Genomic DNA, 16195 nt, shown 5'->3' with positions numbered 1-16195 from the left:
TGACATGTGTCCTTGTCCCCAGAAGGTCCCCATCTCTTAAACATATGAAATGATGCCATGTGTCCTCTTCCTCAAAAACCCATCCCTAGTTCTTTTTTTGTTACCACATGGTGGGATGGAAATAGGATAGAAATATGCATGGGACCACTTGGGACCAGCTTTTCCCATTCCCATCCTATTTCTTCCCATGTGCTAAGCCCCTAAGTTTATGGTACGAGCCATACTCCAGGAGAAGAAATGTGTAGTGCGGTAAGTTGTTAGCGATGACGATTGAAATGATCATTGGGAGATGAATTCTCTTGTGTTGCTCTTGCGGCAGCTGGCTATCGATTAATCTGATGGACGCAGCAGCCCAAATGGAACACGATCGGGCATCCCCACCTTGGTTCCTACGTTGCTGCTGCTAGTGTTTTTGGATGAATTCTCTTGTGTTGTTGTTGCGGCACTGGCTATCGATCACTCTGATGGACCGAGCTGCAGCAACACGATCGAGCATCCCCACCTTGGTGCCTAAGTTGCTGCTGCTGTTTTTTGATGAATTTGTTCTGTGTTGTTGCGGCAGCTGGCTATCGATCAATTTGATGGACGCAGCAGCCCAAATGCAACACGGTACGATCGAGTATCGCCACGTTGGTCCCTGCTTAGGTTTGATCGATGTTTCTTGTCATGGTTATATTGTTTTACCAAGCACTGCTCCCTCGCTTTGTCTTTCTTGCTCCGACGCTCCTCCACCAACTACGCTTGCCACCCTCCCTTCCAGTACAAATATAACCTTCTTCTCAAGCTTCTCCACTCCCATATCTTTCGTCCACCACCCACATCTTCCTAGCATCGGGTACAGCGCCTCCCCGCGGCCTCGTATCCCTCTTGCAGCCGTCCTTCATTTTATCTGGATCGTCAATAGTCGTCTCCCAGGCCATGGCTGCTCACAGCAAACTCTCCGCCCTCTGGACTGCCATGCTCGGCCTCATCTTCACCCTGGCTGCATCCCAAGACGATCCAAGCATGGCCCCTCCTCTTGGGAACGTGTAAGTCTTCTTTCCTGCTTCCTGCAGCAGACGTGCCTATCCAAGTGAGTAAACAAATGAAAGGAGATAAAAAGTGATGCGGACGAATAAGGGCCTTATTCTTCGTCTCTTTTGTTCTAACTGTTCGGGTGAGCTCATTAGGAATTAAATTGGAGATGTGTGGAAGCACCCAAACAATATCCTAGATGAGTCACATCTATCTGTTTCTTGTTGAAATGACCAACGTTGAACGGACGATCGCTAAAGTAAGAAAACTAAGCAGGTTCTCCATTGGAGATCAGCCCGGTGATGTCGTCTGTACGAAAGGGGTACAGATTTACGGATGCTCGCCAGGGGCAGGTGGTAGTACCAACGACCTTAAGCCCAGCTGTTCAAATCAAGCAATGACGAGAAGTCAAGCGTTCAGGGCTACCACTACTTCCTTCCTTATCCGGATGGAGCATCAGGCGGCAGGCCTACATTTGCTCTACTCGACTCCCCAGGAAACAATGCAACTGCAGTCCCTTCGAGTACCGCAACACGTAATGTACTTGGCGTCAGTAATGCAAGTAGTTCTCAGGATAGTAAACTCCTCGAGTCCTCGCAAAGCTCACTTCATCACCTCATTAAACAAAATGTCATTCTTAAGATCAGCATTGGGCTTGTGGGATTTACGTAAGTCTGCCCGTAATTTGGTACAGAGTTTGTGTTACAAGCCCGTCTTAAACAGCAATAGCCGATGAACTAAACTAGTATTTTCATGCACAGTCAAAATAATCGCGAACTCTTCCTCGGATGATCCGACCAAGAACGTCCCGATCGAGTCTGCTACTAAGAGCTACTTCTCACAGTGGCAATGGTCCTTTAAGCGCAGTTTCGTATGCGCAGCGTGTTAATCCCGTGGGAGGTGTAGCACTCTCCGGCCCTTGTTCTAATTCAGGAAGCTACATAAAGGTACGTTACAGGGCACGATATCGTTTGTCGTCACAGACTTACGTCCCACCGAGCAGTATACCAACATCTCTCCTTATTCCGAAACAACACCCCGCTTGTTTCTTTCTTCGGAGAAGGCTTCCAGATTTACAAGTTCAAAGGATCGTCATGGGTTCTGTTCAATGTCAGCACTGATTTATCCACGCTACCGGAAACCCAGCTGTCGGGAAGCATTACTACGTTACCAACGCAGATGCACAGGGTGGACAACCAAGTGGCCGGGTCACAGCAAAGCCCATACAGAAGGTGCTGAAGAACCCCAAAAGCGTTCCATGGCTGTTAGCGCAGGCAACAAGCTCTGAAGGAGACGCGTAAGTGAAGTTGTGATCGTTGTCATACATGACATGACAGCTTAATTTTTCATCCTGGACACATCATGAGCATCCTAGACTTATATATTAAAAATCCGCTTCTTCATCCGTTTCTTGCAATTGCCAGTTTGCTTCGCATGTTGACGCAGGACTTTCCCGCTACAAAGTGCTCAGTAATCGTTGTTTCTAGGCCAAAAGCAGTCTTCCCGTTCATCAACCGTTTGTACTAATGGTGAGTTGTGGATGGAGGACCATTATGCCAAAAGTGACGTACGTGCAGCGACTGGCTACAACAGGAGGAATCGCTCCTGCATCTACCGTGCGAGCGCCAAAGATCGGAGACACTTATTCCTCTCCATATACTGCAATCTACAGCTTGTATACAGCTTAATTCTGTAGGAGTACAATTGCCAATGGGTGGGACTGCTTCTTCAATGGTAGAAGCTGAAGCTTTCACCTGCAGTACATATTCTCATACTCGACTAAGTTTGAATGAGTCATCGTACGGATTCACATCGTGTACACATTTTCTCGAAGTCCTTTCAAAAGGAAACCAGTTGTATTCAAGGATGAAAGCGAAGATATTTAACCTAAACTTTTAAGTAGTTTGTTGCCTAATAATCGCTTTAATCACTCTCCGAAATTAAATTCAATTAATTAGTCTGAATATCTCTCTAATCGCTTAATTATGTTAATTAACCTAACCTAACTCCCCCTCTCCCAGCTCTCCCTCTCCTTACCTCTCCGCTCCCCTTCTTTGTTCACTCCTCTCCACTCCGCTTCTCTCTGCTCCCCTTCTTTGCTCACGGTCTCCACTCCTTTGCTCCCCGTCTCTGTTCACATTCTCCACTCCCCTCTCTCCCTTTGCCCAGCCCCCTCTCCTATCCCTCTGCATCTCCCTCTTCTCTCCCTCCACTCAGCCCTCTCCCACTCCTCTCTCTCTCTCTCTCTCTCTCTCTCTCTCTCTCTCTCTCTCTCTCTCTCTCTCTCTCTCTCCCCTTCCCCATGGACTCAACATTTACAGATTCGATGCGACTTCTGGAGACTTCCTCTCATGTAGCTTCTGGAGACTTCCTCTCGCATAGCTTCTTGAGACTTCGTCTGCATACTCAAAAACCTTAATCGGCGTTAATCAGCACAAATTTTATACTACTCCCTCCCCCTTGCCACACCTATTTATTGAATTTTCCCTTTTTTCTCATTGGGGGTCCCTATTGGTGATTAAAAAAAAAAAGTAGCATGTGTGTTTTAAATTACCGTTTATGGAGGTCATCTTACAAAATTGCCTTTTAATACCCAAATGTCTTTTAAAAAAATCATTTGCTTTCTCTTTTGCATCCAAAAGCACTTGCTTTACCACTATCCAAGGAGGCAGTACCCACCCATACTTGTGCACTCTTATTCTCAATTTTATTTTTGTTATTGATACCTTACTAGATCTTTTCATGTTGGGGCGCGCACGTGTTGTGTGTGTGTGTTTGAGGCATGAAATGTTAAAGTCTCCTAACCATTCAATGTGGTTGTCATTATTTACTTTAGCTAGTAGATCATGAATTTTTGTAAATGTTGTAATATTTTGTTGGTGGTCTATATATGCTAAAAATTATTTTACATTGTGTTTTCTTGGAAATTTGAGCTATGAAAATTATATTCCATTGTGTGTGTAACTTTTCGATTCCTCAAGTGTTCACGCCATAGAAATTATTTATAGTTACATTGAAATTTTGAGGTATGAGTAGTTCATAACACGATATTCCTATTTCTTACAACCAAGTAATGTATTGTATATAAAGTCTTGTATGCATGAATGTATTCTAGTTTCTTCTAAAGTTACATAGGCCATTATAACCTTGTTTATTAATTTATGGATCATTTGGCACGATCAAAGTGAAGCAAGGATATCCCCTCTCACCAAAATTTATGGATCATAGGATGTTATTAATTTATGGATCACAGGAGATTGTGGGATTTTGCCAAATGATTGCAAGCTCTGTTAGATTGGATTGCGAGCATGATCAAAGTGAAGCAAGGATGTACCCTCTCACCAAAATTTTTTAAGCTCTACATTGATGAGATCATGCATACCTTCATTAGCTACCTTAGAGATAAGGAACCACTGCTTGCTAACTTGATGTTACATGTACTCACATGCGAATGATATACTCCTCATATCCTTCTTAGTTGTAAGCTTACAAAGTCATCTAGTTTTTTTGGGAGGGAGAGAGACTTGAAATTCATACTGCATAAGAACAAGGTAATTAAAATTTTTGGCACCCCATGGGTAGCACTCCATCGACTTAGCTTCCCTTGCCAAGGGGGGAGATTGTGGAGATTGTAAAGTCCTATAGTTACATAGTGGTGGTTTTCACGAGACTAGTTTTCATGATGATTCATCTAGCCAAGACATGGCTTCTAAGAGTTCAGGGGGCTTTCCTAACTACACAAATAGTGCTTCTAGGCACACTTCTAGGATCCTCTAACAAAGGGGTGGCTACAGGGGACTTTCCTAACTACACAAATAGTGCTTCTAGGTACACTTCTAGGATCCTCTAACAAAGGGGTGGCTATTTGGTACATTATTGAGGCTAACATCCAACTATGGAACACCCTTCTGGGGTAGTGATCTCAAGTCAATGATGTGATTGATTGGAGAAGATATATTGACCATGGGATCTTGAATGATCTCGAGTAAACCTTCAATCCCTCATCAGAAGTAGCCTACTTTGCCATGACACCACTCCAGATTGATGTTATCTTTTAGACATTGACATACCTCCACAAGGTTTGGACTTTCCCTACCTTGAGACTATTAAGATTGGCTAGAGTCATCTAAATGACTAGTAAATTTAGGGTAGCATGGCTTGGAAGTTGGTATGCACATACATTCCGCCCATGGGATGAGATCAACCACAACAAGACAAAGCACCCACAGACGTGCACACAAATGCATCTACTAAACCAAAAAAAAAACTTATGGGCGCATCTATTTGTGCGTCTAGAGACCTGCATCTAATAGTGCATCTATATAGCAAACAGACGTGGGTATAGACGCGCATCTACACGCATAAATAGATGCTCTACTAAAAAATTTATAAGACAGATAGATGCAACGCGTGTATAGATGCATTTATAAACGGTCTTATAGATGCATTTATAGATGCGTAAATTGATGCTTCTCGAACAGATAGCGGCGCGTATATAGACACATTTATAAACGACTGATAGACGCGGTACATAATATTTTTTTTTAAATTTACAGAATGCTGTGTATGTTGTGTATGCTATATAGTTACAAGAATCCCATTTCCACATTGTGTAATTTAATTCTTACAGCCAACTGCATTTTAATTACAATTCCAATCTAACATTACAACTCCAAAACTCAATAAAATTAAAAGCTCAAAAAGTGCTTGTATGTACATATAGCACGAAGCTAAGCCACGTCATGTGGCTTCAAGTATAAAAAATAAGAGGAGTGTATATACAAGAGGCACAAAGCCAAGCCAATGGCTTTAAGTACAAAAAAGAGTAGCTAGCACTACTTCTATGAGTAATCTATGTTCTCCACATCCTTGCTTCCTTCCACGCTCCCTTCTGCGCTCCCTTCCACGCTCCCTTCTCCGCCTCCTTCCTCATCTTCTTCTTGTCTTCTTGTGGAGGGACCTGTAAACAAGGGACAACATATATCAATGTATGAAAAATCAAATCTTTACTTATAATATTGACATTATTTAATTACTTTCAAATACCTCGGGGGCCGCTCCAGTAGCCCGGATATACTGCTCCTCAGTAATCAACCGGTCATGATAGAAGTGCTTCCATGTATCTCCTATGCGATGATAGCGGTGGTAGGCTGTCTCAATAAGAGTAGGGTATCTGCCCATGATATCAAGCTACAAGACGACACAATTTGTGGAGGGGTTAGTACAAAGAAACAACCTCCTAATAAACTACATAAGCAATATAATTTGAGATCGATACTTACAAATTGGGCCTCCCATGATTCAACACCCCCTGCTGCAAAATGCACGCTTTCATATTGCTCCATCTGGATCCTTCGTGCCTCCACGTGCTGCAGACTGGGGTCCTCCCTTGCTGACTTCATTGCTTTCTTCCACTCACGCTTGTGAGCGGTGTGGGGCAGGCCCCTTGGTGGTTGACCTCCCTCGAGCCTAGCAAGCTCCGCTAGTGCGTCTCTTAAGTGAAGATCTTTTATTGCCAAGTATCGTAACAATATTTGACTTGGCCCATTTATTTGTGAACTGATGATTGGGGGGTTAGGATACCTAGAGCGAACAGCAGCGAGGGTCTCATCAGCCAACCTCTTTGGCTGGTCTTTGTAGTGGATAAAGCAATCTCTGTAATTGTTCGCAATTACAGAGCGCATGAAGGCCATGATGTACTTCCCTTGTGCATCCATCAAGATGCCTCTTGTCTGAGTGATCTCATAGAAGATCGTATCATCACCCGGAGGCATGTCTAAATCATCTGAATCATCATCGTCCCCACCACCACCCCTCCCAAAGCAATGTGCCATGCATCCCCCACCACTCTCCCTACTACTACGCCTACTACCATGTCGTGTCGAGCTAGTATGCTAGCCACTCATAGCTGGAGACTGCACGGGACTATGTGGACCACTCATAGCTGGAGAACTGAGTCTCAACTGCACAGGAGTACATCGACGGCTCTGCGAGACAAAAGGACCTCCTGACGGCATGGGGGAAGGGGCATAAGATGGCATGGCGGAAGGGGCATAAGATGGCATGGGGGAAGGGGCATAAGACGGCATGGGAGAAGGGCGTCAGCTGTGTAGCCGGCTGGGCTATGCTAACTCCGCTTGGGTAATCTCAGCTGGTGTGGGGTGTTTTGGAGTCTGTAGTGCCGACTCCTGGGGGGTGTTTAGAGTACCCATAATATACCTGTATAACTCCGCAGGACTAGGAGGGTGCCCTAAAAGGTTATATAAGTCCCTAAAAATAGACTCCCGGAGATCGGGTGAGCCCGAAGAGCTTCCTAGCCACATGATGAACTGGAAAATAGAAAAAAAGATGATTACTAATGAGCTGAGAAGAAAGGGGAAGGGAAGAAAAGATTACTGTCGGAGCGCGTCTATAAATGCGTCTGAGAAGCGCGTCTATTTTTGCGTAATTATACGCATCTATAGATGCGGCTATTTGTGTCTGCAAACAGGCTAGACGCGCTTGTAGATGCAGTTTTAGATGCGCTCTGAGACGCGCCTATAAACGCACTCCAACAGACAGACTTTTCTAAAAAGTAGAAAAGGACATGCGCCTAACACAAAAACGTAACACTGATACCAAAATCATGCGTTTCTTGGATACGACAAAGGACAAATCCAAAGAGAGCAAACTTCCAAAAAAGATCAACTGTAAAAAGACTTACCTTGGATAGAGATATGGAAGCTTCTTCTCCTTTTTCAAAGTTGCTTTTCTTCCTTGTTCACCCTCCTCCTTTAAGCTTGGAATAAGTGTGGGTGCCTTCCTCTTAAGCATCAAAACTATGGATTTGCTAATAGCAAAGCAAGCAAGCCGTGCGAAGTATAAGTAATGTGAAGAAAAGCAAAGCGAGTGTGCTAAAAGCAGATTTAAAAACCGCGTCTATAAGGGCATCTAATAGCACGTCTATACACGCATATAAATATGCATGTAATTGTGCATCTAGATACACAGAGCACACGTGGTTTTAGACGCGCTTGTAGACGTGCACCACAGAACAGACAGATGTGGTTTCTGGACTACATAAGGATGCAAGAGGGTGCCCTACTTGTGAAGAGGCAAGAGAGTGCCCTACTTGTGAAGAGGCAAGATATAGAGTAGATCTCAAAACTTTGGACATGCCTCGTAAGGTTCTGCGACATTTTCCCATAATCCCTCGCATCCAACATATGTTCAAGTGCAAATCCATTGTAGAGCTCATGTCATGGCATTCCTCCCATCGATCAACTGATGGCAAGTGGAGAACTCCCGCAGACTCTCCTGTGTGGAAGCATATTGAAGACACATGGCCAAGCTTCAAGGAAGAACCTAGGAGCTTGAGACTTGGATTAGGTATAGATGGTGTGAACCCATTTGGTCTCAAAAGCACCTCTTACAGTGTATGGCCAGTGATATTGGTGAATTATAACTTTGATTGACGAGCTAGAGATACTTTGGAGAGGTGTCGAGGTGCATGATGTGAGCAGGCCTCCCTCATCACGAGACTTCAACTGCAAAGCAGTCTTGATGTGGATGATGCATGACTTCCCAGGCTATGGCGAGTGTTCAAGTAAGCATTGCACTTCTAATTATGAATAGGCAAAGGATGTCGCACCCTAAACCCACCTTCAACTCTTAGTTGCATCTATTGTTTAGGTCTCACTACATTGGGTTACCATGCATGTCCTGTTTGTGGTTCTTCGCTAGTTGCCTCATGGGCAGACGCATTGAATAAGGTCATCTATAAGAATCACCATCGATTTCTCCCACTTGATCATCCTAGATATGTTGCCCCTTGGAATGAAGTCCTCCCACAATCACTCACCGCAGGAGATTGGATGAGAATTTGGAATGGTTCCAAGACTCCTCCACCACTTGGCATGAGCCGGAAAGGGTTTGTAACTATTGTGTGCTATATTGGCTAGAAATAAAGATTGCTCGCTAACACTTTATTTTGTTTAGATACTCCATCTTTTATCGTTTACCATATTGGTCCCACCTCAAGATCAATCACCTGCTTGATCCCGTGCATATCTTCAAGAATGTGGCATCTACCATTTGGGAGCATTTGAATGGGACACGAGATTCCGTAGGCATAAGGGAGGATCTACGTACCACAGGGAGGATGCATGAAGCTTGACCACAAGAGAGACCAAATGGGCATGTTTTTTTACCTCATGCACTGTGGAGGTTATCAAAGCTAGAGATCGCAGCGGTGAAGCGAACTATTACTGTAATTCGTACTCCCATTGGATGCATGAGGTGTTTGAAGGGAGCCTTTACAAAGAGCACGAAAAGAGGTGTAGAGCAATTATATGGCTTGAAATTTCATGATTAGCACAAGATGCTCCAAGTAAGTATTTTATGTGCATAATATCTTTTTTCTTTCAAATTTGTGAGTGAATAATTATAAGCAACTAATCAACCACCTCCTCGTGGGTTCAGTTCATACTACCTACTAGCATTTCACATAGTACATCGAAGGATGTGAAAGACTGTATTTATAAGATGGGCGAGCTTGTGAGGTACTTTACATGATAAAAAATATGATGCATATCAATGCTCCATGCAAGCTATTCATATTACTAATATGGTGTACTTTTTCATTTCTAGGTATGTGAGCTCAAAGGAAATAGATCCCAGCACGCTTGAGAATGCTCGAGTTATGTCAGTGGAGGTGGTTTGTATAGTGGAGGAGACATTTCCACGTTCTATTCTCACAAGCCAACTACATCTTATAGTGCATTTGGTGGATGAGATTGCTATATGCGGTACTATACATGCACGATGGTTGTTCTTCCTCGAGCACTTCATGAAGATCTTGAAGGGCTTCGTGAGACAAAATGCAAGACCTAAAGGTAGCATGGCCAAGGGTTGGTTGGTACAAGAGTCACTTGTATATATTTCTGAGTTTCTTGTTGATGTGGATAGCTCTCTCCCACGACTATGGAGAGATGATGAAGACCTAAGGATGACCTCTATTGTGCCTCAAGGGAAAGGACGCAATAAAGTAATAGACATAGAGTTGCATAATAGTATCAACCTCTATTGCGTGCTTAATAGTGATGTGATGAAAAGATGGGTGACAAGATATGAGGATGCAAAGGCAAGAAGATAAGAAGAAAGGACCCTCTTTCGTACACACCACGAATCTCGTGTGCCATACCCTCAGTATCTAAGAGCACTTCCAAAGGATATTCATGTGGATTGGCTACTTGATGAAATGGAGAAAGCAGAGAAAGACGAAGGGATGCATATCACAATGGAAGAATGGGAGTATGCTAGGGGATGCATGAGCAAGGTCGGTATATAGAATGTTATGCATAAGTTAGGAGCTTTCAATAATTTAGATTGCTTATTTAATTGATTTTTTCTTGGTGTAGTGCACTATGTTCAATGCTATATCGTGTGAGGGCAAGCATTTTCAAACACAATGGATTGATGATAAGAGAAACACACAAGATTGCGGCATCATTGCTAGCTTTGAGGGAGCCAATGGATCATCATGAGATAGGAGATACAGATATTGAGGCCATTGCCCATGAGGACGAGCCTACCATTGGTGATGCTAATTTCGATGAGCACATGAGTAGCACAAGTAGTAGTGGGTTGAATGTATTTGTAAACACTTGTTTGGATTTTGAAGTAGATAGTTTGGCAAGGGTTGATCTCATTGAGGATGAGATTGATGAACCGTAGCCCATCATTGATATTGGCAAAACTATTTTACATATTGTCTCATTCTCCTCACCTCACTTAATTCTTGTATATGTGGGCTTGCAAAAAAGCATTGATGTTTTTGTTAAAATTATGTGCTTTGGTAATCATGGGCAGTGTTTGGAAAATGATGTACACCAAAATCTCACTTTCTGTATTCTCTGTTTTGCATCTAAATACGCGTCTAATTCCCAGTGTAAATGCGCTAATAGACATGCTAACACACGTGTAAATAGACACGTTGATAAACGCAATGTTAGATGGCCCTTATTTTCTCAATGTAGACGCGTAAATAGATGTGTTAATACATGCGCAAATAGACGAGTTGTTAGATGTGCTATTAGATGCGCCTGTAATTTCTCTATTCAAGCAATGCCTATAGATACACCTGCTATTTTGCATGTCTATCAAGTGCATCTATAGTTGCTTTGTGTTTTTGTGAACCATCATATGGTTGGATCTACTCTACCTCTATATGACATGGACTTGAGGGGGAATCAAAATTTTCCCACCAAGGTCTAGTTCTATCATGATCACTCCTAGAGCATATCAGAGGATGGAGTGATTATCATGTTGAGAAACCATCTCAACTTCATGTGTTCGATATTGTGCATAGCACTAACACATAGAGTACTATAAAGAAAAGTGTTAGAAACCCTAACCTTAAAGGGGCTTTTATATATTCATCATTTTTCAACGAAATCTAGTGTATAGTTGTCATTTATGGTGTGCTCTCTATATGTGCCATCTCTCCTCATCTCTACTCTTCTCCTCTCCTCTCTCCATATTTGCACATGGTATTAGAGCTCCTTGTCTTCCATTGAGACATTGCGATCCTAGTGCAAGAGAGATTGAATGTTTGTTCTCTCATTTCGATGATGAAACTTTTCCATTAAGTGATAGAGAGAAGTCTTATTAGTTTGAGAGATTTCCATCATTCTTGCGAAAGAGAGAAAGAATTTTTTCTCTCGAGATCCTTTTAGAGAGAATCCTGAGAGAAGCTCTACTTTGAGAGAGGAGACATCCTGAGATCTACTAATTGTGAGAGTAGTTATACAAGGAAAGAAATCATCTCTCTTCCTTGATCATCGGCCCTCCAACAATGTTGCAAAGTGTAGCATCTCAAATGACTCGCACATGGCTTCCCACTCGTCGCTTCAATGCCATGTTTGCTTTGATCTCCACCAAGCCACGACCTCCTCTATAAGTGCTATAGTAAGGGTGACTGAATAGTATCTAGGGGCTCCTTCAATTGGGCAGCCAGCATCTATCTCTAGCACCAAGCTCTCCAAATGATGCAATCCTCCATAAGGCAATGACTTCAGCTAGTGGTCTCTACAATCATAGCTAGCCATAGCGATGATGAACATGGGATGGCTCCAATGGTCAAATGACACCAAAGTGGCCGTACCACACCCCAACGGATGCCACCAACACTGCAAATAGCTCCCACACACAAAGCAAGCATCGACACGGCTCTTCCCACAATGCAAAAATACACCAGGCCTCCTCTACTCATACATGCTTGCCCGACAAGGTTAATGACGAGATTCTCCAACATCAAGCCATGCACCTGACTAGAGCTTTGCATGTCAGTGGCATCTTAAAAGATTCCAATGGAATCTTGAAGATTTTAGAGCTCCTTATCTCCATTGTCCAACACCATTATCCAAAGGGACACATCATCGACACCTTATCCCATGCCATGTTAGCATGGTCAAGAGATTGCCACATCACCAATGACCTCTCCTCTGCCATCTCATCCAATCAACACATGGATCCCAACTGCCATGTAAGTATCTAGTCAGCTACCATATCAAAGGTCCACATCAATTGCCTAACCAGAATTGATTGCCACTTGAGCAGTCTAGTCAGCAAGGCCATGTCACCTTGCATAGTCATCATTGCCATGTCATCAAGCCAACTCAACTACCATGTGGCACAGTTGTTGACCAGCCCAGTGGTTGAAATTATTGTGTTTCTTAGTACTTAAATTTGTTAAATTTAATTCCCTGCTATTCAAGTCATATATAACTATTAGATTGTGGAATTCAGAAATGAAAAGCAATATATTATTATTTTCTAATGGTGAAATTTAGAAATGAAAAGAAATATACTTGTTATTGTCTAATATGTGAAGTTGAGACTGTTAGGCTAAACCATCCTAGTGGTTGAAATTGTGAGACTGCTTTCCTAAACCATGCCAATGATTGAACTTGTGAATGTACTAAACATGTCATAAACTAGCCCGGTGATTGAAATTGTGACTGTCCTAAACTAGCGTGGTGGTTGAAAACAATTTTGCTTCATTATATACTTTAATTAGACTGTGTTTTGTATCCTTTTAGTAGTAGCAAAAAGGGGGCTCATTGTTCTATTGTTCCCACATGTTGGGTAAGCAAATGGAATTGTATCTCAAGTTTATGGATCAAAATCCAAACATTTGAATTGGGCAGAGGAGCTTTGAGCATTGTAAGCCCTCGTACATTAGGAAACTCAAAGACAGGAATGCTTGTTGTTGCAAAACACAAGAAACTCGAAGACAGGAATGTTTGTTGTTGCAAAACACACATAGACTTTGACCTGGCACAGCAAGCTATAAATGACTTGAGATCTAGCCGTGTTGGAGCATTGCTCCATGGGAATTGATGCCCATGCCTCCCCAATGAATGTCTATAGGCCACCTGGATCCTCATCATGTGTTGCAAGGGAGGGCATGTTTTGTAGCCTGAGGTCTCTGTGGGAGCCAGTGGTTTGTCCAAAGGGATATCGTGAGTGGCACAAGATTGAATGCATTCACAGCACATGCAAGCATTGTAGTTTGAAGCTAAAGATGAAGACATTCAGTGTCTATCCAAATGAAATGAGGGAAGACAGCCATGTTGCTCTAAAATGGAGGAGATGTCAATGTTGAAGGATCCAATAAAAAGAGATGGCTACTATCATATAAGAGCACCCAACCAAAGGAGCTTGTAGGTCACATGGTTCAATCCATCCCAAAATATGTGCTTCATAATTTCATGGCCAGCTGGCAGGATAAGCAGTTCAGGATGTGCCTTACCAATTTTCCCAGTGACACTATTGTATCTGTCATAGATTTTGTAACAAATTATTCTTTTAAGGAACAAGATGAGATACAAAGTGCTCATTGGTACAACAAGCAGATAACAATTCTTGTGCATATCACATATAGTCATTTGCTTGATTCTTTCATGCTTGATGCCAAGCTACTTGATGACTCACATGAGTCCAAGTCAGTGCAATGCACTTATGATTTCTACATTTAAGATGATAGGGAACATGACACCCTATTTGTGTAGCATGCTTTTCTACTGAATTGGGAATGCTTGAAAAAGGAAAATCCCCGTGCAAAAAATATAAAATAGCATTGGGTGTGGTCAGATGGTGCTACCTCTCAATTTAAAGCAGGACGTGGATTCTACTTCATCTCAAGGTTCATATCCCTGACCGATCTAGACATGATGTTTCGATGACCTCACTGACTGTTTGGAAAAGGGGGAATAACTTTGCAGTTGTCACAAATTCTAGGGAGAACGAGGAAGATGACCCATACTTTCTATTATAGTGCACAAAACCTTAGTACAAGGCTAAGGAAACATTTAAGGATAATTGGGGAACAACCTATGAGAAGTGGGATGTAGTAGTCAGAGCTTTTTGGTACAAAAAAACAACCAAGAGAGGCTGCAATTATGAACTACTACATAAGAGTCCACAAACATGTGTGTACTCTCATCTAGTAAGAGCTATTAAGTTCCAGATGCAACCTTTGCCACAACGAAAGAAGGGCAAGAGTGTCTTCAAATTGGATTTAGACACACATGAGCACATCTTGGGGTGTCTTGGAGCAGTGGACGAGGATGACTGAGATAGTACTAAGAAAATGTACGTAGTCTCATTGCAAGGAAACAATATGTCCACTTGTCCTACAAAATGGAATATGTATTGAGACTACTTCTTTTTAGTATATCGCAAACAACCACCATGATGTTTTTATTAAATTGTTTTGATAAATACCAAACAATAAAATCCATGCTTATTTTTAGTATATCTCGACAACCACCATGCTGGTTTCCCATAACAAATCCACACATCCTACAAATCCATTCATCTTGTAATAATAGAAGCAAACCAATACGCTTGTATGGCTATTCATATCCTAGCGCAAACCAACCACCACACTGGCGATAACTTATCCTACACTAATACCGTGCTATCCTTTACTACTGCTGTGCTAGATACAATGCAGTTCAATGGTGCCTAAACCAGTCTTTTGGTTGTTTGTGATTGAGCTTTGGGATAGTTTACTTGTTTCTTTTCTTAAACTAGGCTTGGACTAAATGTGATTGTAGCCCGGTGGTTAGAACATCATGCAACTGTAGGCTGGTTCAGCTGAATCACCAGTGATGTGATTGTCTTGAACCAGTGTGGTTGAAGAGACATTAGTTGTTGTCTAGCCCGGTGGCATGGTTGAGCAGGAATTAACAACAATATATTTTGCAATATATTGTTATTTTACTAAACTAGCCCAGTGGTTGGAACATCATGCAACCATGGCTGGTTCAACTCAATCAATAGTTATGTGATTGTCTTGAACTAGCATGGTTGAACAGACATTAATTATTGACCAACCCGGTGGTTGAAATTATTATGTTTCGTAGTACTTAAATTTATTAATTTAATTCTCTACTCTTCAGGTCATATACCACTATTAAATTGTGGAATTCATAAATGAAAAGCAATATATTGTTATTTTCTAATGGTGAAATTCAGAAATGAAAAGAAACATACTTGTTACTATCTAATATGTGAAGTTAAGATATACTTGTTATTGTCTAATATGTGATTGTCGTACTAAAGTAGCTCGGGGGTTGGAACATCATGCAACCATGGTTGCTTCAGCTCAATCAACAGTTATGTGATTGTCCTGAACCAGTGTGGTTGAATAGACATTAGTTGTTGACCATCCCGGTGGTTGAAATTATTGTGTTTCTTAGTACTTAAAATCATTAAATTTAATTTCCTACTATTCGGGTCATATACCACTGTTAAATTGTGGAATTCAGAAATACAAAGCAATATAATGTTATTTTCTAATGGTGAAATTTAGAAATGAAAAGAAATATACTTGTTATTGTCTAATATGTGAAGTTGAGACCGTCAGGCTAAAACATCATGTTGGTTGAAATTGTGACAGTGTCCTAAACCATGCTAGTGGTTGAAATAGTGACTGTACTAAACATGTCCTAAACTAGCTCAGTGATTGAAATTGTGACTGTCCTAAACGAGCGTGGTGGTTGAAAACTATTTTGCTTCATTATATACTTTAATTAGACTGTGTTTTGTATCCTTTTAGTAGTAGCAAAAAGGGGGCTCATTGTTCTATTGTTCTTGCATGTTGGGTCAGCAGACAGAATTGTATCTCAAGTTT

The 16195-nt window shown here is 41.9% G+C and overlaps 1 pseudogene; it reads left to right on the top strand.

Moving 5' to 3' along the window:
• The first annotated feature begins 918 nt into the window (after positions 1 to 918).
• On the top strand, positions 919 to 2702 carry LOC147883138 (uncharacterized; annotated as a pseudogene).
• The last annotated feature ends 13493 nt before the right edge of the window (positions 2703 to 16195 follow it).

Source organism: Dipteris shenzhenensis, chromosome 28 (assembly GCF_047967505.1).
Source record: "Dipteris shenzhenensis isolate YYH24624 ecotype China chromosome 28, Dip_SZ_1.0, whole genome shotgun sequence".
NCBI lineage: Eukaryota > Viridiplantae > Streptophyta > Polypodiopsida > Gleicheniales > Dipteridaceae > Dipteris > Dipteris shenzhenensis.
The sequence above is the reverse complement of the archived record's forward strand: the minus strand, read 5'-3'. Positions and strand labels throughout refer to the sequence as shown.